Below are 13,169 nucleotides of genomic sequence, written 5' to 3' on the forward strand. Positions count from 1 at the left end.
TGGAACAACAGGAAGCACTGGGTCTCTGCGGCGGTCTTGAGGCTCCCGCTTGGGGAGGGCGGTCAGTCGTTGGTGTGCGTCAGCACCCAGCTCGCGACTTTCCGTCTTCAGACCCTGCAGAGATACCTTTACGTCGAGCCCCCTCCTAGGTGGCATGCTCTGGCGACGTATTTCTTCCGCCAGCAGCACGGCCTCAACTATGACACGCAGCTCCTGTTTGTGAGTGTGGGGGACATCAGGACCGCCCTCCGGGAGCTGCCTGTCTTTTACAAGGAACTCATCAGGGTCTGGAACAAAGTCTCCACCAAGCACAGCTCTCCGCCGGCTGGAGTGGCGGCTGTCCTGCAGGAGCCGCTGCTCGGGAATCCGTACCTCCACGACCGAGGTTTTATGTGGCGGTCGGACGAGAGGGCTGTGGCTGGTGAGGTGACAAGGGTCAGGGACCTGCTCGATGGCGGAGGAGTGGGCTGGATGGCGCCAGACACGCTGGCGCGGCGCCTAAATTCTGCCAACGTCCGCCACGCGGCCGATGCCATCGAGTCGCTAAAAAGAGCTCTGGGCCCCGACTCCGTTAGGTGCATCGAGGGGGCTCAAGCACGTGGGGAGATCCCGTCCGAACTGACCCCCGTCCGGACGGAATTCCTCATCGGCGCCAAACCCTGGAACCTCCCTCGGGGGCCGGCGCCTCACAACTTGAGCCGCCTCGGGGAAATCCCCTCCGTGCCTTTCAGTTCTGCGCGGAGGGGTTTCCTATACGGGCTGCTCCTGCACACTCTCAACTTTGCCATCCTCGCCTGCCGTCCGGACACGCCATGGCGTACCATCTTGCCGTCCGGAGGAGGCGGGGGTCCCCGATGGAGGGCACTCTATGCGGGAGTCCTCCCACTATTCATCGGGGACTTGGCCTGGAGGGTGGTGCATGGAGCAGTGCCGTGCAATAAATTTTTAAGCCGGTTCACGGACTCCCAGGCCGCCTGCAATTTCTGCGGTCTGGAGGAGTCCGTGTTCCATGTTTTTATTGAGTGCACGAGGTTGCAGCCCCTGTTCCACTATTTGAAGGGGCTGCTCCTGAAATTCTGGCTGCACTTCAGTCCCACTCTCCTGATCTTTGGGCACCCTGTGCGGAGGGGAGCGGGTAGGTCCGAGGGCCTCCTCGTAGGACTGCTCCTGGGCACTGCCAAGGGAGCCATCAGCCGGTCCAGGCAGTGAGCGGTCGAGGGGGTCGTTCAACCTGACTGCCTGCCTCTCTTCCGCTCTTACATCCGGTCTAGGGTGTCCTTGGAGATGGAGCACGCGGTGTCCACCGGTACGCTCGCGGCCTTCCGCGAGAGGTGGGCACCGGAGGGACTGGAGTGCATCATCACGCCCAGCAACCAAATTTTAATTTGATTTTACGTTTTAAAGTTTAATTTGTTTTAATTGCTGGTGCTTTTAGTGTCCCCTTCCCTTTTATAGGGGGCACTGGGGAAAAAAAGGTGATTTTAGTGCCCAAAAAAAAAGAGAAACACAAAAAAACCCCCCAAAAAAACCAAAAAAAGAGGGCCTTGTAAATGTCTGGTGTGTCATCCAGGTCGGGTGGCACCGATTAATGTTTTTGTTTTGCAGATAAACTCCAAAAAGAGTTTCATGCACAAGGAAGAGAAGGCGTTCGACAGGGTGGATGACGACTATCTGCTTGGAACTCTGTGCGCTTTCGGGTTCGGGACGCATTTCGTCGCCCGGATCCGACTTTTGTACGCCGCCGCGGAGTGTCTGATTAAGGTTAACGGGTCCTTGATGGCGCCCCTTCGCTTTAGGAGAGGGGTGCGCCAGGGATGCCCCATGTCCGGCCAGTTATATGCCGTCTGCGTGGAGCCTTTCCTGCGCCTCCTGCGGACGAGGTTGACGGGACTGGCTCTGCAAGGGCCGGGCGTGGAGGTCGTCCTCTCGGCTTACGCCGATGACGTGCTCCTCGCGGTAGAGGATCCCGCTGACCTGCGGAGGATGCGTGAGTGCCAGGAGATTTACTCGGCCGCGTCCTCCGCCAGGATCAACTGGGAGAAATGTTCCGGACTCCTGGTGGGTCAGTGGCGGGTGGACTCCCTGCCGGAGGAGCTCAGGCCTTTTGCCTGGAGCATGACCCATCTCCTCTATCTGGGAGTCTACCTTAGCCCCGACGAGGAAGCCTGGCCGGCGAACTGGCAGGAGCTGGAGGCCAAGGTCGCCGCTCACCTAGATCGCTGGACAGGACTGCTCCGAGTGCTGTCCTACAGGGGTCGAGCGCTAGTCATAAACCAGCTGGTGGCCGCAATGTTGTGGTACCGGCTGGTCACTTTGACCCCTCCCCCTGCGTTTGTCGCCAAGATAGAGAAGAAGCTGGTGGACTTCTTCTGGAACAACAGGAAGCACTGGGTCTCTGCCGCGGTCTTGAGTCTCCCGCTTGAGGAGGGCGGTCAGTCGTTGGTGTGCGTCAGCGCCCAGCTCGCGACTTTCCGTCTTCAGACCCTGCAGAGATACCTTTATGTCGAACCCCTCCTAGGTGGTGTGCTCTGGCGACGTATTTCTTCCGCCAGCAGCGCGACCTCAATTACGACACGCAGCTCCTGTTTGTGAACTTGGGGGGTGTCAGGGCCGCCCTCCGGGAGCTGCCTGTCTTTTACAAGGAACTCATCAGGGTCTGGAACAAAGTCTCCACCAAGCGCAGCTCTCCGCCGGCTGGAATGGCGGCCGTCCTGCAGGAGCCGCTGCTCGGGAATCCGTACCTCCACGACCGAGGTTTTATGTGGCGGTCGGAAGAGAGGGCTGTGGCTGGTGAGGTGACCAGGGTCAGGGACCTGCTCGATGGCGGAGGAGCGGGTTGGATGGTGCCAGGCATGCTGGCGCGGCGCCTAAATTCAGCCATCGTCCGCCGCGCGGCCGAAGCCATCGAGTCGCTAAAAACAGCTTTGGGCCCTGACTCTGTTAGGTGCATCGAGGAGGCTCAAGAACGTGGGGAGATCCCGTCCGAACTGACCCCCGTCCGGACGGAATTCCTCATTGGCGCCAAACCCCGGAACATCCCTCGGGGGCCGGCACCTCACAACTTGAGCCGCCTCGGGGAAATCCCCTCCGTGCCTTTCATTTCCGCGCGGAGGGGTTTCCTGTACGGGCTGCTCCTGCACACTCTCAACTTTGCCATCCTCGCCGGCCGTCCGGACACGCCATGGCATACCATCTTGCCGTCCGGAGGAGGCGGGGGTCCCCGATGGAGGGCACTCTATGCGGGAGTCCTCCCACTATTCATCGGGGACTTGGCCTGGAGGGTGGTGCACGGAGCAGTGCCGTGCAACAAATTTTTAAGCCGGTTCACGGACTCCCAGGCCACCTGCAATTTCTGCGGTCTGGAGGAGTCCGTGTTCCATGTTTTTATTGAGTGCACGAGGTTGCAGCCACTGTTTCATTATTTAAAGGGGCTGCTCCTGAAATTCTGGCTGCACTTCAGTCCCACTCTCCTGATCTTTGGGCACGCTGTGCGGAGGGGAGCGGGTAGGTCCGAGGGCCTCCTCGTAGGACTGCTCCTGGGCACGGCCAAGGGGGCCATCAGCCGGTCCAGGCAGCGGGCGGTCGAAGGGGTCGTTCAACCTGACTGCCTGCCTCTCTTCCGCTCTTACATCCGGTCCAGGGTGTCCTTGGAGATGGAGCACGCGGTGTCCACTGGTACGCTCGCGGCCTTCCGCGAGAGGTGGGCACCGGAGGGACTGGAGTGCATCATCACGCCCGGCAACCAAATTTTAATTTGATTTTACGTTTTAAAGTTTAATTTGTTTTAATTGCCGGTGCTTTTAGTGTCCCCCTCCCCTTTTATAGGGGGCACTGGAGGAAAAAAATGTGATTATAGTGCCCAAAAAAAAAACCCCAAAAAAAGAAAAACACAAAAAAACCCACAAAAAAGGAAAAAAAAAAGGGGCCTTGTAAATGTCTGGTGTGTCATCCAGGTCCGGTGGCACCGATTAATGTTTATGTTTTACAGGTAATCTCCAAAAGAGTTTCATGCACAAGGAAGAGAAGGCGTTCGACAGGGTGGATCACGACTATCTGCTTGGAACTCTGTGCGCTTTCGGGTTCGGGACGCATTTCGTTGCCCGGATCCGACTTTTGTACGCCGCCGCGGAGTGTCTGATTAAGGTTAACGGGTCCTTGACGGCGCCCCTTCGCTTTAGGAGAGGGGTGCGCCAGGGATGCCCCATGTCCGGCCAGTTATATGCCATCTGTGTGGAGCCTTTCCTGCGCCTCTTGCGGACGAGGTTGACGGGACTGGCTCTGCAAGGGCCGGGCGTAGAGGTCGTCCTCTCGACTTACGCCGATGATGTGCTCCTCGCGGTAGAGGATCCCGCTGACCTGCGGAGGATGCGTGAGTGCCAGGAGATTTACTCGGCCGCGTCCTCCGCCAGGATCAACTGGGAGAAATGTTCCGGACTCCTGGTGGGTCAGTGGCGGGTGGACTCCCTGCCAGAGGAGCTCAGGCCTTTTGCCTGGAGCACGACCCATCTCCTCTATCTGGGAATCTACCTTAGCCCCGACGAGGAAGCCTGGCCGGCGAACTGGCAGGAGTTGGAGGCCAAGGTCGCCGCTCGCCTAGGGCGCTGGACAGGACTGCTCCGAGTGCTGTCCTACAGGGGTCGAGCGCTAGTCATAAACCAGCTGGTGGCCGCAATGTTGTGGTACCGGCTGGTCACTTTGACCCCTCCCCCTGCGTTTGTCGCCAAGATAGAGAAGAAGCTGGTGGACTTCTTCTGGAACAACAGGAAGCACTGGGTCTCTGCCGCGGTCTTGAGTCTCCCGCTTGAGGAGGGCGGTCAGTCGTTGGTGTGCGTCAGCGCCCAGCTCGCGACTTTCCGTCTTCAGACCCTGCAGAGATACCTTTACGTCGAGCCCCCTCCTAGGTGGTGCGCTCTGGCGACGTATTTCTTCCGCCAGCAGCGCGACCTCAATTACGACACGCAGCTCCTGTTTGTGAACTTGGGGGGTGTCAGGACCGCCCTCCAGGAGCTGCCTGTCTTTTACAAGGAACTCATCAGGGTCTGGAACAAAGTCTCCACCAAGCGCAGCTCTCCGCCGGCTGGAGCGGCGGCTATCCTGCAGGAGCCGCTGCTCGGGAATCCGTATCTCCACGACCGAGGTTTTATGTGGCGGTCGGAAGAGAGGGCTGTGGCTGGTGAGGTGACCAGGGTCAGGGACCTGCTCGATGGCAGAGGAGCGGGCTGGATGGCGCCAGGCATGCTGGCGTGGCGCCTAAATTCAGCCAACGTCCGTCGCGCGGCCGAAGCCATCGAGTCGCTAAAAGCAGCTTTGGGCCCTGACTCTGCTTGGTGCATCGAGGAGGCTCAAGCACGTGGGGAGATCCCGTCCGAACTGACCCCCGTCCGGACAGAATTCGTCATCGGCGCCAAACCCCGGAACCTCCCTCGGGGACCGGCGCCTCACAACTTGAGCCGCCTCGGGGAATCCCCTCCGTGCCATTCAGTTCCGCGCGGAGGGGTTTCCTGTACGGGCTGCTCCTGCACACTCTCAACTTTGCCATCCTCGCCGGCCGTCCGGACACGCCATGGCATACCATCTTGTCGTCCGGAGGGCACTCTACGCGGGAGTCCTCCCACTATTCATCGGGGACTTGGCCTGGAGGGTGGTGCACGGAGCAGTGCCGTGCAACAATTTTTTTTTAAGCCGGTTCACGGACTCCCAGGCCGCCTGCAATTTCTGCGGTCTGGAGGAGTCCGCGTTCCATGTTTTTATTGAGTGCACGAGGTTGCAGCCTCTGTTCCATTATTTAAAGGGGCTGCTCCTGAAATTCTGGCTGCACTTCAGTCCCACTCTCCTGATCTTTGGGCACCCTGTGCGGAGGGGAGCGGGTCGGTCCGAGGGCCTCCTCGTAGGACTGCTCCTGGGCACGGCCAAGGGTGCCATCAGCCGGTCCAGGCAGCGGGCGGTCGAGGGGGTCGTTCAACCCGACTGCCTGCCTCTCTTCCGCTCTTACATCCGGTCCAGGATGTCCTTGGAGATGGAGCACGCTGTGTCCACCGGTACGCTCGCGGCCTTCCGCGAGAGGTGGGCACCGGAGGGACTGGAGTGCATCATCACGCGCGGCAACCAAATTTTAATTTGATTTTATGTTTTAAAGTTTAATTTGTTTTAATTGCCGGTGCTTTTAGTGTCCTCCTCCCCTTTTATAGGGGGCACGGAAAAAAAAATGTGATATTAGTGCCCAAAAAAAAAAAAGAAAAACACAAAAAAAAAGGAAAAAAAGGGCCTTGTAAATGTCTGGTGTGTCATCCAGGGCGGGTGGCACGGATTAATGTTTATGTTTTTTCAGGTAAACTCCAAAAGAGTTTCATGCACAAGGACCCCCAGGTCCCTCTGCACTGCAGCATGTTGTAATTTCTCCCCATTCAAATAATATTCCCTTTTACTGTTTTTTTTTCCAAGGTGGATGACCTCACATTTTTCGACATTGTATTCCATCTGCCAAACCTTAGCCCATTCGCTTAACCTATCCAAATATCTTTGCAGCCTCTCTGTGTCCTCTACACAACCCGCTTTCCCACTAATCTTAGTGTCATCTGCAAATTTTGTTACACTACACTCTGTCCCCTCTTCCAGGTCATCTATATATATTGTAAACAGTTGTGGTCCCAGCACCTTTAAGGAGCATCTTAAAGGAGGAGAAAGAGGCAGAGAGATTTAGGGAGAGAATTCCAGTGCCAAAGGCTTTGGCCGCTGAAGGTACAGCCACCAGTATTGGAGCGATTAAAATCGGGGATATGCAAAAGGCCAGAATTGGAGGACCGCAGAGATCTCGAAGGGTTGTAGGGTTGGATGAGGTTACAGAGATAGGGAGGGGGAGGGGGGAGGGGTCGAGCATAAGAACATAAGAAATAGGAGCAGGAATAGGCCATTTAGTTCCTAGAGCCTGCTCCTCCATTCAATAACATCATGACTGATCTGATCTTGGCCTCAGCTTCACTTCCCTGCCCACTCCCCATAACCTTTGACTCCCTTATTGCTCAAAAAATCTATCTCCACCTTAAATATATTCAATGACCCAGCCTGGGTAGAGGCCATGGAGAGTTTTGAAAACAAGGATGAAAATTTTAAAATTGAGATGTTGCCAGTCCGGGAGTCAATGTAGGTTGGCGAGCACATGAGTGATAGATGAATGGGAATTGGTGCGAGTTAAGATATGAGCAACAGAGATTTGGATGAGCTCAAGTTTACAGAGGGTGAAAGGTGGGAGGGTTCCACCAGGAAAGCATTGGAATAGTTGAGTCTGGAGATAACAAAGGCATGGATCAGGGTTTCAGCTGCAGATGAGCTGAGACAGGTGTGGAGACTGGAAATGTTACGAACATGGAAGTAGGCAGTTTTGGTACACAGAAACCGGGTGAGGCCACACCTGGAATATTGCATGCAGTTTTGGTTTCCATATTTACGAAAGGATATACTTGCTTTGGAGGCAGTTCAGAGAAGGTTCACTCGGTTGATTCCAGGGATGAGGGAGTTGACTTATGAGGAAAGGTTGGGTAGGTTGGGCCTCTATTTATTGGAGTTCAGAAGAATGAGAGGTGATCTTATCGAAACGTATAAAATTATGAGGGGGCTTGACAAGGTGGATGCAGAGAGGATGTTTCCACTGATGGGGGAGACTAGAACTAGAGGGCATGATCTTAGAATAAGGGGCTGCTCATTTAAAACAGAGATGAAAAGAAATTTCTTCTCTCAGAGGGTTGTAAATCTATGGAATTCGCTGCCTCAGAGAGCTGTGGAGGCTGGGACACTGAATAAATTTAAGACAGAAATAGACTTTCTTAAACGATAAGGGGATAAGGGGTTATGGGGAGCGGGCAGGGAAGTGGAGCTGAGTCCATGATCAGATCAGCCATGATATTGAATGGCAGAGCAGGCTCAAGGGGCCGTATGGCCGACTCCTGTTCCTATTTCTTATGTTCTTATGTTAAGGCAAGTGCCCCAGAGCAGAATGATTACGAAACAAACAATAAAAACCAAATACATTACAGAGCCATTACACAAATAATAATGAAGTCATAATGTGGTTGTGAATATTGATTATCACCTCTTTAATCTGCGGTGTGCACCAGTCGCGGAAAGTATCAAGCATACTGGTAGACACCACATGCTCTATCTCCAGGGACACCCGGGTACGGACAAGACTGTGGAAGGGAGTCAGGAAGCCAGAACGACCAACCCCTCTTCTCATGCCTTATAAAGGTTGGACCCCCTGTAGTTGAGAGTCTTTAATTGCAGTTTCCTTCTCCTTAAATGGGTGCTTAAGTTGGTATTTCCAGCAGCAGGATGACCATTGTTGCCAGAACATTCCAGCGTGGACTGATTTAGTTGAAACCAAAGACTGGCAATGCCACCAGTGCCTGGAAGACAGCCAGGATAGTGTGGGAAGGGGATAGAGAGTCTGAGCAATGGAGGAGCAATCCGAGTACACAAAAGTAATTTTCTTCCGGAGTCGCCATTAATTCCTTTGACGCATGTTTTTGATATTTCATCCTCGTTAAAGATAGTCAGTGGGAAATTGTAAAAGAAAAGAAAATAACTTGCAGCGCCTTTCACAACCTCAGGACGTCCCAAAGCGCTTTGCAGCCAATGAAATACTTTTGAAGTGTAGTCACTGTTGTAATGTAGGAAACACAGCAACCAATCTGCACACAGTAAGCTCCCACAAACAACAGTGTGATAATGGCCACATTATCTGATATAGTGATGTTGGTTGAGGGATAAATATTGGCCCAGGACACTGGGGAGACCTCCCCTGCTCTTAGAAACATAGGAACATAGAAAATAGGTGCAAGAGTAGGCCATCCGGCCCTTCGAGCCTGCACCACCATTCAATAAGGTCATGGCTGATCATTCCTTCAGTATCCCTTTCCTAATTTCTCTCCATGCCCCTTAATCCCTTTAGCCGTAAAGGCCATATCTAACTCCCTCTTGAATATATCCAATGAACTGGCATCAACAACTCTCTGCGGCAGGGAATTCCACAGGTTAACAACTCTCTGAGTGAAGAAGTTTCTCCTCATCTCAGTCCTAAATGGCCTGCCTCTTATCCTAAGACTGTGTCCCCTGGTCTGGACTTCCCCAACATCGGGAACAGTCTTCCCGCATCTAGCCTGTCCAGTCCAGTCAGAATCTTATATGTTTCTATGAGATCCCCTCTCATCCTTCTAAACTCCAGTGAATAAAGGCCCAGTTGATCTAGTCTCTCCTCATATGTCAGTCCAGCCATCCCTGGAATCAGTCTGGTGAACCTCCGCTGCACTCCCTCAATAGCAAGAACGTCCTTCCTCAGATTAGGAGACAAAAACTGAACACAATATTCCAGGTGGGGCCTCACCAAGGCCTGTACAACTGCAGCAAGACTTCCCTGCTACCTATACTCAAATCCCCTTGCTATGAAGGCCAACATACCATTTGCCTTCTTCACCGCCTGATGTACCTGCATGCCAACTTTCAATGACAGATGAACCATGACACCCAGGTCTCGCTGCACCTCCCCTTTTCCCAATCTGCCGCCATTCAGATAATATTCTGCCTTTGTGTTTTTGCCCCCAAAGTGGATAACCTCACATTTATCCACATTATACTGCATCTGCAATGTATTTGCCCACTCGCCTAACCTGTCCAAGTCACCCTGCAGCCTCTTAGTGTCCTCCTCACAGCTCACACCGCCACCAAGATTAGTGTCATCTGCAAACTTGGAGATATTACACTTATTCGATCATCTAAATCATTAATATATATTGTAAAGAGCTGAGGTCCCAGCACTGAGCCCTGCGGCACCCCACTAGTCACTGCCTGCCATTCTGAAACGGATCCATTAATCCCGACTCTCTGCTTCCTATCTGCCAACCAGTTCTCTATCCATGTCAGTACATTACCCCCAATACCATGTGCTTTGATTTTGCACAACAATCTCCTGTGTGGGATCTTGTCAAAAGCCTTTTGAAAGTCCAAATACACCACATCCACTGGTTCTCCCTTGTCCACTCTACTAGTTACATCCTCAAAAAATTCCAGAAGATTTGTCAAGCATGATTTCCCTTTCATAAATCCATGCTGACTTGGACCAATCCTATCACTGCTCTCCAAATGCGCTGCTATTTCATCCTTAATGATTGATTCCAACATTTTCCCCACCACCGATGTCAGGCTAACCAGTCTATAATTACCCGTTTTCTCTCTCTCTCCTTTTTTAAAAAGTGCTGTTACATTAGCAACCCTGCAGTCCATAAGAACTGATCCAGAGTCGATAGACTGTTGGAAAATTATCACCAATGCATCCACTATTTCTAGGGCCATTTCCTTAAGTACTCTGGGATGTAGACTATCAGGCCCTGGGGCTTTATCAGCCTTCAATCCCATCACTTTCCCTAACACAATTTCCCGCCGAATAAGGATATCCTTCAGTTCCTCCTTCTCACTAGACTCCCGGTCCCCTAGTACATCCGGAAGGTTATTTGTGTCTTCCTTTGTGAAGACAGAACCAAAGTACGTGTTCAATTAGTCTGCCATTTCTTTGTTCCCCATTATAAATTCACCCGAATCTGACTGCATTTCCTCATCAAAATTCTTCAAAATAGTGCCGTGGGACCTTTTACGTCCACCTAGGAGTTTAGCCGGGGCCTCGGTTTAACATCTCATCCAAAAGACCGCATCTCCGACAGTGCAGCACTCCCTCAGCACTGTCAGGAGTGTCAGCCTAGATATTGTGTTCAATTCCCATGGAGTGAGGACTTGAACCCATGACCTTCTGACCCAGAGGGAAGTGTGCTACCCACTGAGGTAAGGCTGAGACAAGGCAGAATTGCTAGGTATTTACCTTCAGGACTGGTCACATTATACATATAGACATGTTTTTCCAAACCTTCCAGATCTTCCAGACAATTACGGCTCATTTCCTTGTGATATTTTCTCATCAAAATTCTTCTGCCTCCATCCTACTTTCCGGCCCACAGCTGCTCCTCCACCACCAGTCCACCTGCCCTACCTTCTCCCTTGCACACTCCGCACACCCAGCAACTCCCTTCACCACTAACAGATATGAAACAGATATCGAAGCAGAGCTCCATCTTGCATTAAACATTAAAATCTGTTAATTGTATCTTTATCATTTGAAGCGTAGGTAGGCCCATATATTGTGAATTTATTATAAATTCTGGCCTCTTGCGCATCACCGATGCGCATCGGTCCACCAATGGCAGCTGCATCTTCAGCTACCTGGACCCTGAGCTCAGAAATTCCCTCCCTATACTTCTCTACCGCTCTCTCCTACTTTAAGGTGCTCCTTTAAACCTACCTCTTTGACTGAGCTTATGGTCACCTGCGCTAATATCTCCTTCTGTGGCTCGGTGTCAAATTATGTTTGATAACTGCTCCTGTGAAGCCCTTTGCAACGTTTTGCGACATTAAAGGCAAGTTGTTGTCATTGTATGGTAATAAACACTGACTTGTATCCAACATTAGGTGGGGGAGGGCAGAATTAATGTGCACATGTGTTGTCAGCCTCATCACAGCTGATGCCCTGGTAATTAGTGTTGATACAAACAGCAAGCCTGAATGAACAGCAAGTTAATGTTATTTACCTCTGTGTTACAGGCTTAAGGTGAGGCCTTTTACCCCAAGTCAAGATCCCTTGGCCTTCAGAGTCACTCACATTCATGTCCACCCTCCCAGCACACATGCCTTGCACAGGCACACACCCTTGCGCATTTAAATTGCCACTAATATCGAGAGCCATGCAAATTCAGGAGGACCTCTGACCTGAAAAAGTATAGCACGTGCTCTCCAATTCCCTCTACATTATTCCCCATGTGCAGGCACATAAATTGAGACCAGCCCTATCATTTTCTTCCCAGCCTAGTGACATGCCAAAAAGTTCATCGTGCCACAAGACTGTAGTTACCAGGCTGGGGCTCTTTTCTCTCGAAAAGAGAAGGCTGAGGGGTGATCTGATAAAGGTCTTTAAATTATGCAGATTCTTGACAAGGTGGATGTAGAGATGATGTTCTCACTTGTGGGGGAGTCCAAAAGTAGGGGTCATCAAAATAAGATAGTCACTATGTTGGAGAGAAATTTCTTAACCTATAACCTTTGTAACTTTTATAATGTGTAGCCAGCTCCCCTGTCTTTCTCTGATGAATTATGGGACAGGGAGGGTGGTCAAGTAAGAAATGTATACTTAAGCAGAAGGCATGTGTAGTCTCCAACGTCTGGTGACCCTGAGTCATGGAGATAGGGGAAGTAAGACAATGGGCGATTGGAAAGGCAAACAGATGTATATCGCTTGTACTAATAACAGGAAGATAGTTCCTTGTTTTTCTGCTGATGCGAGGAAATTAACCCCACTTGTGTGTGTGTATGCTAGTTAACCTTTGACTTACCACAATGTAAAGATAGATTGTCATAGCATTACCATATAGGGTAAGACGTTACAAAAAGGTTAGATAATTGGACAATGGTGTAAGGGGGCGGGACCGCCCCCAAAGGTATAATTGTAACTTGGAAACTTCACTCGGAGAGAAGGTGTGGCGAAGCTGTGGAGTTTCCCCACTTCTCCCAGAGCGCTCTGTACGAATAAACTGTGACGTTTCCCTCACTCTTCTCGGACTCGGTGTGTAATTTATTTCCCTTACACACTAAAAAATCCAATAAAGTCTTCAGGAGAAACATCTTTACCTAGAGAATGGTGAGAATGTGGAACTTGCTATCCCGAGGAGTGGTTGAGGCGAAGAGCATAGATGCATTTAAGGGGAAGCTAGATAATGACATAGAATTACATAGAATATACTGCACGGAAGCAGACTATTCAGCCCAACTAGTCTATATTGGTGCTTATACTCTACATGAGCCTTCTCCTAAGTATATGAGGGAGAAAGGAATAGAAGGATATGCCGATAGGGTGAGATGAAGTAGGGTGGGAGGAGGCTCGTGTGAAGCTAAAACACCGGCATAGACCAGTTGGACCAAATGGGCAGTTTCTGTGCTGTAAAATTCAATGTAATTCTATGTGTGGATTAAATGTGCCTTACAGACACATCGCTTCATAAACGCAAATGAAGATGGATCAATTCCTTTCTTGGGGATATGAGTGTGGACTGTGATTGGACTGAGAGTCTAAGGACTCATTA

The sequence above is a fragment of the Pristiophorus japonicus genome, chromosome 1 (assembly GCF_044704955.1).
Source record: "Pristiophorus japonicus isolate sPriJap1 chromosome 1, sPriJap1.hap1, whole genome shotgun sequence".
NCBI classification, from domain to species: Eukaryota; Metazoa; Chordata; class Chondrichthyes; family Pristiophoridae; genus Pristiophorus; species Pristiophorus japonicus.